This window comes from Lucilia cuprina, chromosome 5 (assembly GCF_022045245.1).
Source record: "Lucilia cuprina isolate Lc7/37 chromosome 5, ASM2204524v1, whole genome shotgun sequence".
Classification (NCBI taxonomy): Eukaryota; Metazoa; Arthropoda; class Insecta; order Diptera; family Calliphoridae; genus Lucilia; species Lucilia cuprina.
In genome coordinates this window covers 1,835,775-1,850,151 of record NC_060953.1, presented here as the reverse complement: position 1 = coordinate 1,850,151, position 14,377 = coordinate 1,835,775, and the positions used below count along the sequence as shown (strand labels likewise).

The 14,377-nt window shown below is 25.3% G+C and overlaps 1 protein-coding gene across 2 annotated transcripts in view; it reads right to left on the bottom strand.

The window, feature by feature from the left end:
* The window catches only part of LOC111682682 (serine-rich adhesin for platelets), a 33,028-nt gene that overhangs the window by 17,247 nt on the left and 1,404 nt on the right, over positions 1-14,377 (bottom strand). For both annotated transcript variants that reach the window (XM_046951717.1, XM_046951718.1), the window contains exon 2: positions 13,156-13,777. The gene's annotated coding sequence lies outside the window, so the exon portion shown is untranslated. The remainder of the gene's footprint in view (positions 1-13,155; positions 13,778-14,377) is intronic.

Below are 14,377 nucleotides of genomic sequence, written 5' to 3'. Positions count from 1 at the left end.
CTATAGACTAGACTATAGACTACACTATAGACTAGACTATAGACTAGACTATAGACTAGACTATAGACTAGACTATAGACTGGACTATAGACTAGACTATAGACTAGAATTATTTTTTTTATATTGCCTAGTTTTTGGCTTTGTTTTCATTATTTCAAAATTTCAACAAATATGTTGCATATTTATAGGCCTTTTAAAAAAATATATAGTTTTTCAATTATTTTTTTTTTCTTAGTTTTTTATTTTTTGTACGCATACTTACATTAGTATACTGTCTTATTCAAAAAGTGCAACATGTTTCTACGGACGTTTTTTTATTATTTTCTATTTACTTTTCATACCACCCACGGTGATTCATTTTAAATGTCACGTCAATTAGATTTTGTGAAAATATGCCTAATGAATTTGAAATATGTTTGTTAATTAACAAACAATTCTTGGGAAAATATTTATTTATATTGGCAGCGAATAGAAAATATTTTTTGTTTACAAAAGAATGGTCAAATATGTATTTGAATTAAAAAATATATATAAGCAACAAATGTAAACAAATAAATATTAAAGTTTTTAGGTGAGAAATAAGGTGATCAAAAAAGAGTTCTAAAGAGAGGTATATTTTATACAATTATTATTACATGAAATAAGTTTTAATAATATTTCATTGTTTAAAGACATAACTTAAAAGAGAGCAATTGTTTTAAAGAGACTATATGTTATTAATGGTTTTAATTAAACCATGTGTAAAGTTTAAGTGTTATAATGTGAATGCGATACTCTTTAAATTTTAGTAATTTATTATTTATGAAACTTCAAGTTCTTAAAAATTTACATGCTGTAACTGATTTTTCAAAAAATTCCTTTTGCAAATAGTTTACAAAATTGTTAACAAAAGTTTTCACACACGAAATTCTTTTAAACTTAAACCAAAAAAAAAAACTCTTATAAATCTAGAGTATATTTCTTGAACCAAACTAAAACATACTATTACTCTACAAACTACTATTTAAATATTCATCTTCATTTATTTTTTTCCCTTAAAATTTTTTATAACACGAGAGCCACTACTACTGCAATCAGTTTGGTCTAGAGTGGAGCACAATTGCAGTGCTAGTACTTGAACATTTTGCATAAATTATATTATAAAAAAAATAACAAACTCTATTTTATATTTGAGTGTTGTGTTTTCTTTTTTTTTTTTTTTTTTTTTGAAAAATTCATGCGCCATTTTTAATTTTTTTTCTTTATACCGGTCATACAAGCCACATTACACCCAAACATACATTACCACACATACACAATCCGAACCAAAGAAGCGCTTCCTTCCATTTTTTCTTGTTCAAATGTGTGGTTTTGCAGGATATTGTCGGTCAAACAAGAGCTCTTCGGGCATGAGGATCTAGAAGGGGACTAGGTTGGTTGGTTATTTGGCTTTATACAATATGTGAATTTAATACAGAGAAAAAAATGTATAAAAAATATATGGGAGAAAAAAAAGAACAAAGAATAAGTATTCATTGTGGCACTTGAAGTTTATGAGAACTGTGGAGACAGTGGGCCAAAAATTAAAAACATTTTTAGTATTTTGAGTTTTTTTCAAAAATTCAAAATAAATTTTTAAACATTAACTGTCTTATTCATAACAATTTATCAAAAGTTTATTGAACAAATTTTGTATGAAAAATTGTCTTATAAACCTGTGATAAATTGTTATGAATAAGACCGTCATTTTCTAAACATCGTTATACTTTTGAATTTTTTATATTGCCTACATTTAGGCTTTGTTTTTCATATATAAATTTCAACGAAATATGTTGCATATTTATAGGCCTTTTTGAAAAAATAAATTTTTCAATAATTTGTTTTTTCTTCTTAGTTTTCTTTTTTTTTGTCTGTATGCTACATTAGAATACTGTGTTATTCAAAACCTGTAGCATGTTGCTACGGAATTAACAAATTTTTAAAAATTTGCCTATGGTAAATTGTTTGTGAAAAAAGAGTATTATCAATATATGATTCAAAAGTAAACTTAAAAAGAAAATTCATGTTTTAATTTGCATAAAAAAATATTTGCCATTTCGTTAACATTTCAAAGCCTTAAAGCTGTTTATAAAAGGAAAATAGACAGTTTTCTATTCTAAACAAATTTTAGCGGTATTTTCTTAACTGAACAGTTAATAGAAGGCAACATTTGTTCATTTTTAACTTAAAAGAGTAGTACACAAAATAATACCCCTAAAAGTATACCTAATATTTTTATTCAGACTGTTAAATACTTGGCACCAAAAACATTTGGTTTTTATATATGAGTTTGTGTTTTGCTTTTTTTTCGACTCTGTTTTTTTCTGGTTTGTGTCTCATTTTATATTAATAATGAACATGTTGGTAAAAATGCCATACATGCAACACGTATTTTGGTCAGCTTAAATTTATGCATTATTAAAACTGTAGCATAAAACTAGGGTGTCAGTGAATGCACACACACACACACACACTAGTTGCTAGCAAAATGCCAGAAATAAATTTAAATTAAATTTTTCTTTAAAGAATATTGTAGAAGATTTATTAAAGCAAATAAATAAATCACATTTCTTTGGCATAAAGAAAAGTTAAGACTTTGTTTTATAGGCTAGAACAAGTATAAGGATTTTTTTTGCTGTGGTAGCTTTGCCATGTTGACATATTTCAAAAAATATGGCTAAATGCTTGAATGACTTCTAAGTCATGTTGTGTAGAAAAGTATTGAGAATAAAACTGTCTCTTAAAAATGAAATATTACTTTTTTTTAAGCTAAACTAGAGAAAGTAAATTTTATATATTATTTTATTGATCTGCTAAATCTACTTATATTTTTTCAAACAGAAGCAATTGAAATATTTTCTTACATATTTAATATAAAACTCTCCTAAAAGTAGGCAATCAATTTTATAGCTTTTATCACACTTAAAGTAGGCTTAGGTTTTTAAAATTTTTGTTTTTAGAGGGAGTGAGATAAAAGGAAATAAAATATTATATTTCATAAATTAGTGTCACTTAATTTCATTTATTTATATTCAAAATTTTATTTCCTAGATCCCCTAACTTCCTTCCTTCTGACGTTCTTTCTTCCCAACTGCTTTTACTTTTGTACTTTGTGGAATTTTTTTTTTAAACCTTAAATGTTCATTTTATTTTAATATATATTTTAAAAATGGTTATTTACCACATAAACTGCATTTTTTAATAACAACTAAATAAACATTATGCAAATTTTTATTTCTGTTCATAAAAACAGAAAAGAAAATATTAATATACAATAACAAAAAGCAATATTGTATATGAAATGAAAGACACATCAGCAGTATTGAAGTTATAAAAAAATATATGTATGTATTTCAATGAAATTTGTAGCATACACACATGCACAAGGACTATTTTTCCGGTTTGAAAATTAAAATTTATAAAAAGAAATAGCATAACAACGCCACAGCACACCAGTAACAATCCATCCCTCAAACATATACTATACATTTGTCATAAAATATCATCATATATACATAACAATAATATTTATGTATATTTTAAGGCTTATGACAATAATAAAAATATTAAATATTGACACAACAAAAAAAAGAAATGATAGATTTCACAATATTTTTAAACAATATTTAAATTGTGTTTTATATTTTTTTCTTCCTCAAATAAAATTTTTTCTTAATTTTAATCTATGTTTAAATTTTGTTTGTCTTTTTAGTAAAAATGTTTGAGAAATATTTTTAAAATTTTTTTGTTGTTTAGCTGGCTTAAAGAATTGTAATTATTTTGCTTTAATAACTTCAATTTGTTTACTTCTTTAGGCTTTTGCATTTTAAATGTTTTGCATATAATCTATGGCAAATATGTTTGTTTATGCTTAATTATTTGCTTGTGGAATATTTTAAGTAAATATTTGTTTTTTTTTTACTCACAATTAAAAATTATAATTAGAATTCTAGCTGCTGGTTATGAAAAAGAATTTAGAAATTTAATTAGAATATAAATTTTATTTTTTCGAAATAAATTATTTTATTAATTTGTTATAATTGGAAGTTATTTGGTTAATTTGTAGAAAATAATCAGTAATGCATGATTTGTTGTCAGAAATTTTAATTTTCCATTTTTAAGTTATATTTTAGAATTTCGAAATTAAGTTCGAATTTTCGAACATAGGAAAATATCTTAAAAATGTTCATAACAAACAAAAATTTATTATTTTTAAAAGAAAAAAAATGTTTGAAAATTTTTTAAATTTTCGAAATTAAATTCGAATTTTCGAACTTAAGCAAAATATCCTAAACACGTCTAAATAAACACAGAGTATTCAAATTTTTTATGTTAATTAATAAAAATAGTAAAAAAAAACATATATTGAGAAGTTTATGAATTTTCGAAATTAAATTCGAATTTTCGAACTTTAGAAAAATCTTCCAAACATTGTTAAACAAACAGAGAATACTTATTGGAATATGTTAATTATTAAAAATAGTAAAAAAAACTATTTTGACACAATTTTTTGAATTTTCGAAATTAAGTTCGAATTTTTGAACTTAAACTAAATGTCTTAAATATTTAAGATAAATAATTAATTTGCAAATTTAAATATGAAATATTGACATAAAAAATACGAAATTTTATTTTCAATTCCAAATTCGAATATTCAAACATTGTCAAAATTCTAAAAATTTTCGAAAAAAGTACAAATATCGAAATTATGTTTGAATTTTCAAAAATACTTCATTTATACAAAATTTATTTAAATTTTATACAAAATTTATTAAATAAAATGTTTTTTTAGATTAAAATATTATTTTAGAGTTTTGAAATCAAGTTCGAAGTTTCAAAAATTCTAAAAACAAAAAAAAATTCCTAAATTTTCGAAAATACTACAAAAGTCACAAAATTTCATTAAAGTAAATAAAACAATCGATTTCTTTTCAAAATTATGTTCGAATTTTGCGAAAATTTTTGCGAATTTCTAAAATATCTTCGAATATTGAAAAATATTCATAATGTTGAACTATTTCATTAAAATTTATAAAAATTAATGTAAGATTTATTTTTTTAGAGAAAAAAGTTAATTTTGAATTTCAAAATCATGTTCAAAATTTCGAAAAAATCTCTAACAATTAATTCTTATTTTACAGAAAAAAGTTATTTTTGAATTTTGAAATTATGTTCGAATTTTGAATATAATGAAACATTTTAAATTTTTTAAATATTTCTTTTAAGCCACCAAAATATTAGCAAAAAAATATTTGTCCTATTCACAGTCGTTGTCGTATAGTTGTATGTCTTAAATTTTTTTCAAATAAAATGTTTTGAAATAAAAACAAATAAATAATAAAACATTACGACATACTAGGTTAGAAGCTTACAACACTGATTGGACAATTGAGCTTCGAATTATTCTTACCACATGTAGGGTAACTAATAAAACAATTTTAAAATTTTAACAAATTCAATTAAATTAAAAACACATTAAAATCTATTAACTAAATAAAAAAACAATAAAATAATAAACTCCAGAAAAAATAACAATAAAACAAGTTGCCCAACAAATGCAGTTATTATCGACATAAAAATAATTTTTAATTTTAATTATTCTATTACAAAATCTGCCATTTTTGTTATCCTTTTCATTATCCCTGTTTTAATGTGTGCAGTTAAGCAAATAAGCCAGCAAACAGCAGGCGTTGCTATTACAAACCTTGTAAAAATAAAATAAAATGTTATTTAAATAGATGAATAATAAAAAAAAAACATAAATACTCCTTTGCTGCTGTTGTTTTATCCACAACATTTTACATGATGGCTTAAATGCTATGCTGTTTTTATAATTAGATTAAGTATTAGCTGAGTTAGTTGTTACATTTTTATATTTTCCTTTATCATATTCCATTAAACTACCATTACGTGAGTTTTTTTCTGTTTTACATAATATGACGTTATATTTTCAATGTGAATTTAAGTAATTTATTTAAAATTAAAGGGGATTTTAAATGCTAACTGCAAAATGCACAATTTTATATGCAACATAATAGATTTAACCTCTTATATGTATTTGTAATATTATGCAGCTAAAAAAGGTAGTTTATTATGTAAATCAAGTAGATAATTTACTTAAATAGTAATTTACTATTTGTAAACGTTACCCGTATGAAAGTTTTGTTGCTTTTTAAGTAAAATATTTGCCACTCTTTGTATATTTTAAAGTATACTTGTGTTATTTTTCATTGTTTTTTTTGTACCCTCCTTAATGTATGCTTTATTATTTATATTTTTTGTTACCCTCACAAATATGCAAATATATTTGCTTTTTTTTCATGCACAAACAGATGTATAACATATTTACATATGTATACATGCCTGTGTCAGTGTGTGTTGTAGTATATCACGCATCTATTGCTTTTTTTCTTTATGCATATTTTCATCAGGATTGTTTTACCATACAAAGAGGGAGAATGCAACAAACAGCAACAACAACAAGGAAAGAAATAAATGCATTTAGTCAAAAAGCAACAGCTCGTTAGTTATATATTTTTTCACTTTATGTCACTTTCAAGTGATAACACGTTAAAGTAGTTCACTTGTAAACAGTGAAGGACAAAAATATAGTGAAATTTGTCTAAAAATACTTCTTAACAAGATACGCATTAAATAAAACTATTTTACTAAGGATAAAAAACAATTTCATAACTCATATTTTGTTATTTTCTATTATTTTGCTCCACACTGTAATTTACATACACCTAAGCTGTCGAGGTAAAGGTATGCTTTTTTAGTGTAACAGTGTATAGTTATTGTGATTCGGGTGTTTGTGTGAATATTACTTTTTTCTAAATAATTCTCTTTGTTTTTCTTTCTTAATACCCTGCAGGAAATTTTCGACCAGTTGTTTATAATAAAAGTAATTTCTAAGCAAAAATTTTTGTTGTAAATTATGTCACGAACAACATCGATAAAGAATTTCAATGACATTTTTCTGAAATAGATATATAAACTGATAATTCTAAAGCTTTCATAAAAAACTACAGTTCTTATTAGAAAATTAAACATTTTATTAAAGTTCATTAGAATGCTTTCATAAAAAAGCCAAAGCTTTCACTAGAAAGCCAAGGCCTTCACTAGAAAGTCAAAGCTTTCACTAGAGAGCCAAAGCTTTTAATAGAAAGCCAAAACTTTCAATAGAAAGTCAAAACTTTATTTAGCATTCCAAAGCTTTCATTAGAATGTGTCATCTATCATCAAGTTTTTATTCGAAATTTATGCTTTAAAAAAAGCTCAACTTTTCTTTAGGAAATCAAATTGAAGCTTCAGAAGCTTTCAATTGAAAAATAGTGAGTTCATTATAAAACTGAGACTTTTACCAGAAAGCTTTCAATATAAGTTTTTTATATAATACTTGGAATAACTAAAAATCTTAAGTTTTCATTATATAACATAAACTTTATTTGTTTAAATTATGTTTTAAAAAATTATTTCATATTTTTTTTAAACTGAAGCTTTTATCAGTAAATTAAACTTTTCAACAAACAATTAAAGTTTTCATTAAAATAATGAATACATTTAATGAAGCCGCTTATGCAATACAATTCCAACTGTGTGTTCAATTATATGAATATGAGTAGATTGGTGTAATTCTTAACATATGCTTGCATATATGTATATAAATATCATGTATGTAAGTTTTCATAGGTATGTTCATCTTTATTGTTGTAAAATGTTTTTGTACATTGTACATGCATACTTAAGCACATTTGTATTCTCTTCATTTATATACATATTAAGTCGCTTTTAAGTATTTTATCCTCTTGTGCAATGTATTATTCTTCATCTTCGTTCATTCATTTTACTTTATTAAAGAATACATAACAAAAACTGCAACAACAAGAAAAATTACAACACAACATTTTCTCCATTATCATACTTGAAATATGCAAAAAAAAAAACTACAATAAATAAATTCTTTCCTTTACATTACTAAGACTCTCTACTCTATTTAACAAATTGATTTTTTCTCTTTATTTGTTAAAACTATAAAAAATGATTTACGCTTTTTTTAACAAAGCAAAAGCTTACAAAATTAAGTTTTATTTTCATATTTTCTTTTCCGTATAATAAATTTATTTGTCACTTTTATTATTTCCTTTTACTCCTTTTTGACCTATTAGACTCTTGGCTCTTGTCCTGTTTTGTGTCCCCCTTTCCTCCTCTTTTTTTCTTAGTTTTCTTTATTTATAGCTTTTATATAATTAACTTTATTGTTATAATGATTATGTTGATTGTACATTTAATGATGCTTTAAATTTTTAATGAATTGCTTTTCTTTGTCCTGCTGCTTATGCTTATTATAACTCTTATGTATGTCTGAGAGAGTAAGTATTTTTAGTATTTATATTATATCTTGGACCCTTTTTTCTTTTATAGGTATCTAAGTTAAAACAACAACAACTACAAAATGAGAAATTTAATTTGTCTACCAATGGTTGCCAACAGTTACCAAACAGTTATTGTACTATATTTAGTAGTATTTTATAATCTTTAAAACGCAATTTACGCATTAATATTTATTAAATCTCTGGGGGAAATAAAGTTTCAAGAGGGAAATTAAGAAGTCTGTTATTTTGTTATTTAAAGTCTAAGGACTTTTGTTAAGTTTATTTATTACTACAAAATGTTTCAAATTGAAATCTTAGAAGTTTTTGTGGAAATTCTTTAATTTTTTCTTAAAGAAATAGTGATTAATGGAAAGTTTAAGCAAATTCTGCAATATTTAAATTAAGACCATTTATTTTGATAAGTGAAACAAAACGAGATTTCTTAATAAAAGAAACATAATTCTTTTTACAAATTTTACAAGATTTTAAAATATCTTAATAAAAGAAACATAATTATTTTTAAAAATTTTACAAGATTTTAAAATTTTTGTTTAAGAAAGACAATACGTTTTTAATAAAATACTGAAATATTCGTAAAAAAATATTCGTCAAAAAATAAAATGAAATAAGAAAAATTAAGTATTCATTACAATAATGAAATTTTCATTAGCAGAGAGATGTTTTTCCTAAAATAATAATGATTTCATTACCATCATGAAGTTTTCATCAAAATAATGAAGTCTGATCTAAACTGTCAATAGTTTAAAGTTTATAAAAATACCAGAATAAACATGACTATAGTCTAGACTATAGAGTAGACTAGACTATAGACTAGACTATAGACTAGACTATAGACTGGACTACAGACTAGACTATAGACTAGACTATAGACTAGACTATAGACTAGACTATAGACTAGACTATAGACTAGACTATAGACTAGACTATAGACTAGACTATAGACTAGACTATAGACTAGACTATAGACTAGACTATAGACTAGACTATAGACTAGACTATAGATTAGACTATAGACTAGACTATAGACTAGACTATAGACTAAACTTTAGACTAGACTATAAACTGGGCTATAGACTAGACTAAAGACTAGACTAAAGACTAGACAAAAGACTAGGCTATAAACTTGACTATAGACTAGACTATAGACTAGACTATAGACTAGACTATAGACTAGACTATAGACTAGACTATAGACTAGACTATAGACTAGACTATAGACTAGACTATAGACTAGACTATAGACTAGACTATAGACTAGACTATAGACTAGACTATAGACTAGACTATAAACTACACTACAGACTACACTACAGACTACACTACAGACTACACTACAGACTACACTATAGACTAGACTATAGATTATACTAAAAACTAGACTAAAGACTAAACTAACGACTAGAGTAAAATATAGTCAAGACTATAGTGCAGACTAGAAGCTTTAAAAAGTTCATAAATTCTAGTGCATTTGTTAAATCAACATCTATTTTTTTTAATTTTTGTTCATAATTTACCTTCAAACTAAACGATTCTACTTCATTCCCATTCATACAAATTTAATTGATTTATCATATTGATTTTAAGTACCATTACAATTTCTCTCACAATTGCTCACATTATTATGCCAAACACTATTTCCTATAAAATTATCCTTAACCTACTATATTTATCTTTTCTTTTTATATTTCTCCGAACAAAAAATCTCAGCAATAAATCATAACAACTCAAACAATTCACACAATAAATGTCTGTGTTGGGAAAATAATTTCAATTTAATTTAATTAAATTTGCCATTAAAACCAATGATGTGTACTAAATGCTGTAGATAAATCAATCGTATAAAATATTTGTACAAGAAAGAAAATGAAAAAAAAATAAATCCTTGATAAAAGGACTAAGTAAGTATGAAAAAAATATGTTTATTATTTTGCCTTTATTGTGTTAAGTTTAATTTTGGCAAATATTTATACAGTTCTATAGATTGTTGTATATATTTTTATATACAACATTTTTTTCATACATTTTCGTCTTAAGGCTGGACAATATTTAAACATTTTTTGTGTGTATATGTTTATTAGCCTAAAGGTAGGCTACACTTTAAGTTTGTAGGCAGCTTAAACTTGTAAAGAAAATAAAATAAAATGATGATTTCTTTTGTTGAATATCTTATTAAGATTTTTTTTTGTTATTATTGTTTTTTCTTAACTGCTAAATTGTTGTTGTTGCTGTAAGGTAGTCATGCTTTTTGTGTGTGTGTGTGTGTAGGTGGTCATATTCAAATTGTGCGTGAAAATGGCTCCCCAGGAAATTATAAGTGTAATATTTCGAGTACTTTCAATGTTGTTGTCGTTCTTGACTGTTATTGTTGTTCTTACAATTTTATTGTTAAAAGCTAAGAACAATATATTTTTCGGCCCATTATAGTCTATAATATATATTGGCCTTCTTAAGCAAATTGTGCTGCTTGTTTGTCCGTCAGTCCGTCACTGTGGCAGTAACAATGAAATATAAAATAAATTATTACTTTTCTTTTTTTCTTGCTTTTGTTCGACTAATATTTTCTTAACATACCATCTACAGTGCTGATAATTTAGGCTACGTGTTTTAGTATTTTATTTTTATACTGCCAAACTAAAACCCTCCTTCTAGGAATTTTTTTAGATTGGAAACACTAACTATAATCTTTTTTATATCTTTTTCAAATTTATTTATAAATTACCTTTTTTATAAAGTGCTAAAGTTTGTGTTTCATAAAAAAATTAGCAGACTAATTAAAAATTGTAATTTAAACATAATTGTTGAACAAAATTTTATCAAGCAATGATACTTCTTGTTCTTCTGGTTGCTAGTACTTAGTCTTGGTTACTTTAATTTGCATTTAATGTTCATTTTCTGTTTTATTTCCTTTATAAAGAAAATGGCTTAAAAACATAATTAAAACAGATTATAATAAAAACAGCCTTAATGTATTCTACATATACATATATATTAACGACACTTTCCATCTAGCTATCTACTTAAGTATGCAAAGAGAAAATACACATAACAACAAAAGCCTAAAAGTATGCAAGTGTGTGTTTATGTATTTTTATTAGAAAATTCTTACTTAGCAGCCAAAGCATATAAAATATAAAAAAATAAATTCTCATATATTCACATTGGTTTCATCTTTGCCTGGCCATGGCTGGCTGCCGTTTTTTTCAAACAGTATCCACAGGGAGTAGGCAAACAGTTCACGTGTATGTAAGCCCACTCTGTAACGCTTTATGACAGGTTAATACACTTTTTCCATTTGTTTGCTTTTAGCTACATGCATGCTTATTGTAGCAAAAGAGCCTCCTTTACAGAATGTGAAAACATTAAAGAAAAGCCAATGGCTGTATAATAATATTTGTAGCAAGGCAAGTTTTATAGAAATTTACTTTTTATTAATGATGAAACCCGCCTGGATATCGTTCCTTTAAAAATTTGTTAGATTTCTTTTTGTAAGGAGTGGTATATTGAATTATGTGAGAAATGAAAATAAACAAATAAACGGAAAAAATAACTTAGCTTTTTGACCTTTCATTTGCCTGATGTTTTCACCTTCGTTTTGGTATTTTGAACTTTAAAGATAAATATATATATTTTTTTTTTTTTGGAAAAATCTTGTTAATACAAACTTGGGAAAAAAAACTAGGCAAACAATACAAAACGACAACAGAAATAATAAAAGTGTATACAGAAATGTAATTAAATTAAAAAGGTCAATAATAGTGATTAAGTAAAGAAAGAAACTAACCACTTAAAATGTTTCTCAGCAGCAATGTTTAAATAGCAATTTAAAAGACTAAACGAAAAATAAAGTTTAACAAGAGAAAAATACAAAATAATTGTTTCTATTACAGGCGAGAAAAAAAGACCAAAAATGGAGCTATAGACTAGATTATATATCGAACAAAAGTCGTGGCAATAGACAAAACTTTAGTAGACTCCAAAGACTAATGCAGACTATATTTTTTTATTTTTCAGTTCTAGAACAGTTCTAGTTCAGTTCTAGTTCTAGTTCAGTTCTAGTTTAGTTCTAGTTTAGTTCTAGTTTAGTTCTAGTTCAGTTCTAGTTCTAGTTCAGTTCTAGTTCTAGTTCAGTTCTAGTTCAGTTCTAATTCAGTTCTAGTTCAGTTCTAGTTCAGTTCTAGTTCAGTTCTAGTTCAGTTCTAGTTCAGTTCTAGTTCAGTTCTAGTTCAGTTCTAGTTCAGTTCTAGTTCAGTTCTAGTTCAGTTCTAGTTCAGTTCTAGTTCAGTTCTAGTTCAGTTCGAGTTCAGTTCTAGTTCAGTTCTAGTTCAGTTCTAGTTCAGTTCTAGTTCAGTTCTAGTTCAGTTCTAGTTCAGTTCTAGTTCAGTTCTAGTTCAGTTTTACTTCAGTTTTAATTCAGCTCTAGTTCAGTTTTAGTTCAGTTCTAGTTCAGTTCTTGTTCAGTTCTAGTTCAGTTATAGTTCAGTTTTAGTTCTAGTACAATTTTAGTTCAAAGTATTATCTTTACAATTTTGCTGCACAACAATTTAAGTTATAAACATGTTGCCTTTGCCTTTTTGTTATTACATGCTTTGATTTGCCAAAAAAAGAAACAGTTTATTTGTTATTGAAAAATATTTGCTAATTGCCAATTAAACTTCGTTTAAAACAAATTTATCCAAAATTTCTTTATTTACAAAAAACAGATTTTTATAATAAATAAAATATTTGCTAAAATTTCACTTACCGTTGAACATGTTTATCCTCGTTTTTTATTTAAAAGCAGATAAATAAATATAAAGCATACTTCCTCTCCACTAATCGTAGTTGTTGTTTACTTTAAACATTGCAATTTTAATCCTGTTTAAAAACTTTGTCTGGTATTTAGTACAGCATCATCACCATTAACAGCAGCAGCATGATGTTGATCTTCTTAACTTTTCAACAAATGATTTTAAGTTTGTCTGTCAGTCTGTCTCGTAATCTTGCTTTTCTTTTTCTATATTTTATTATTATAACACACCTTTCAAATGTTTTTACACTTATACAAATGCAATTATCATTTGTATGCTTTGCTATTTCTATGAGTGAGAGTTGTGTTGTTTTTTATTCAAATTTCTTTTGTAAACACCATATAATGTTACACATTTATTTTACAAACACATTCATATATTCATATTATTATATGCTCTTTTATATTACAAAATTTTATAAATTTATTTCACTTGTTGTTGCCGTTTTTTATATGTATATTTATATGTTTGTATTTATGTCTAAATTATATAAATTATATGTGTTAGCAACACTTTGCACGTTTCTATCTGTGTCACAGCTCAGTGATTTCTTTTACTGAATCTTGTTGTTGTTTGCTGAAAATATGATTGTAATACTTTTTTGTTGTTCTTACATGACTTTTACGGTTTTTATACTCTTCATGTGTGTATTTTTTTTTATTTAAACAAAAGTTTTAACATGTCTGTTACTTTTGTAAAAATTCTAATACAATTTGATGTTTTTCGGTTTATGACTTGTTGGCAGTAGTGGCTGCAACAATTGCGTGTTAACAAGGATATTCTTAAGCAGAAAACTTAACCTGAAATCGAATTATAGTGCAAACTATAGTTCAGACCACGGACCAGATATGCGTACACATTATAGGCTACACTACTACTATACTATAGGCTAGACTGTAGACTAGGCTATAGAATAGACTACAGACTAGACAATAGATTAGACTATATACTAGACTATAGATAAGACTAAAGAGTATACAACAGACTAGACTATAGACTAGACTATCAACTGGACTATAGACTAGATTGTAGTCTAGACTGTAAACTGGACTATAAACTACACTATAAACTAGACTATAGACTGGACCATAGACTAGACTATAGACTAGACTATAGACTAGACTATAGACTAGACTATAGACTAGACTATAGACTAGACTATAGACTAGACTATAG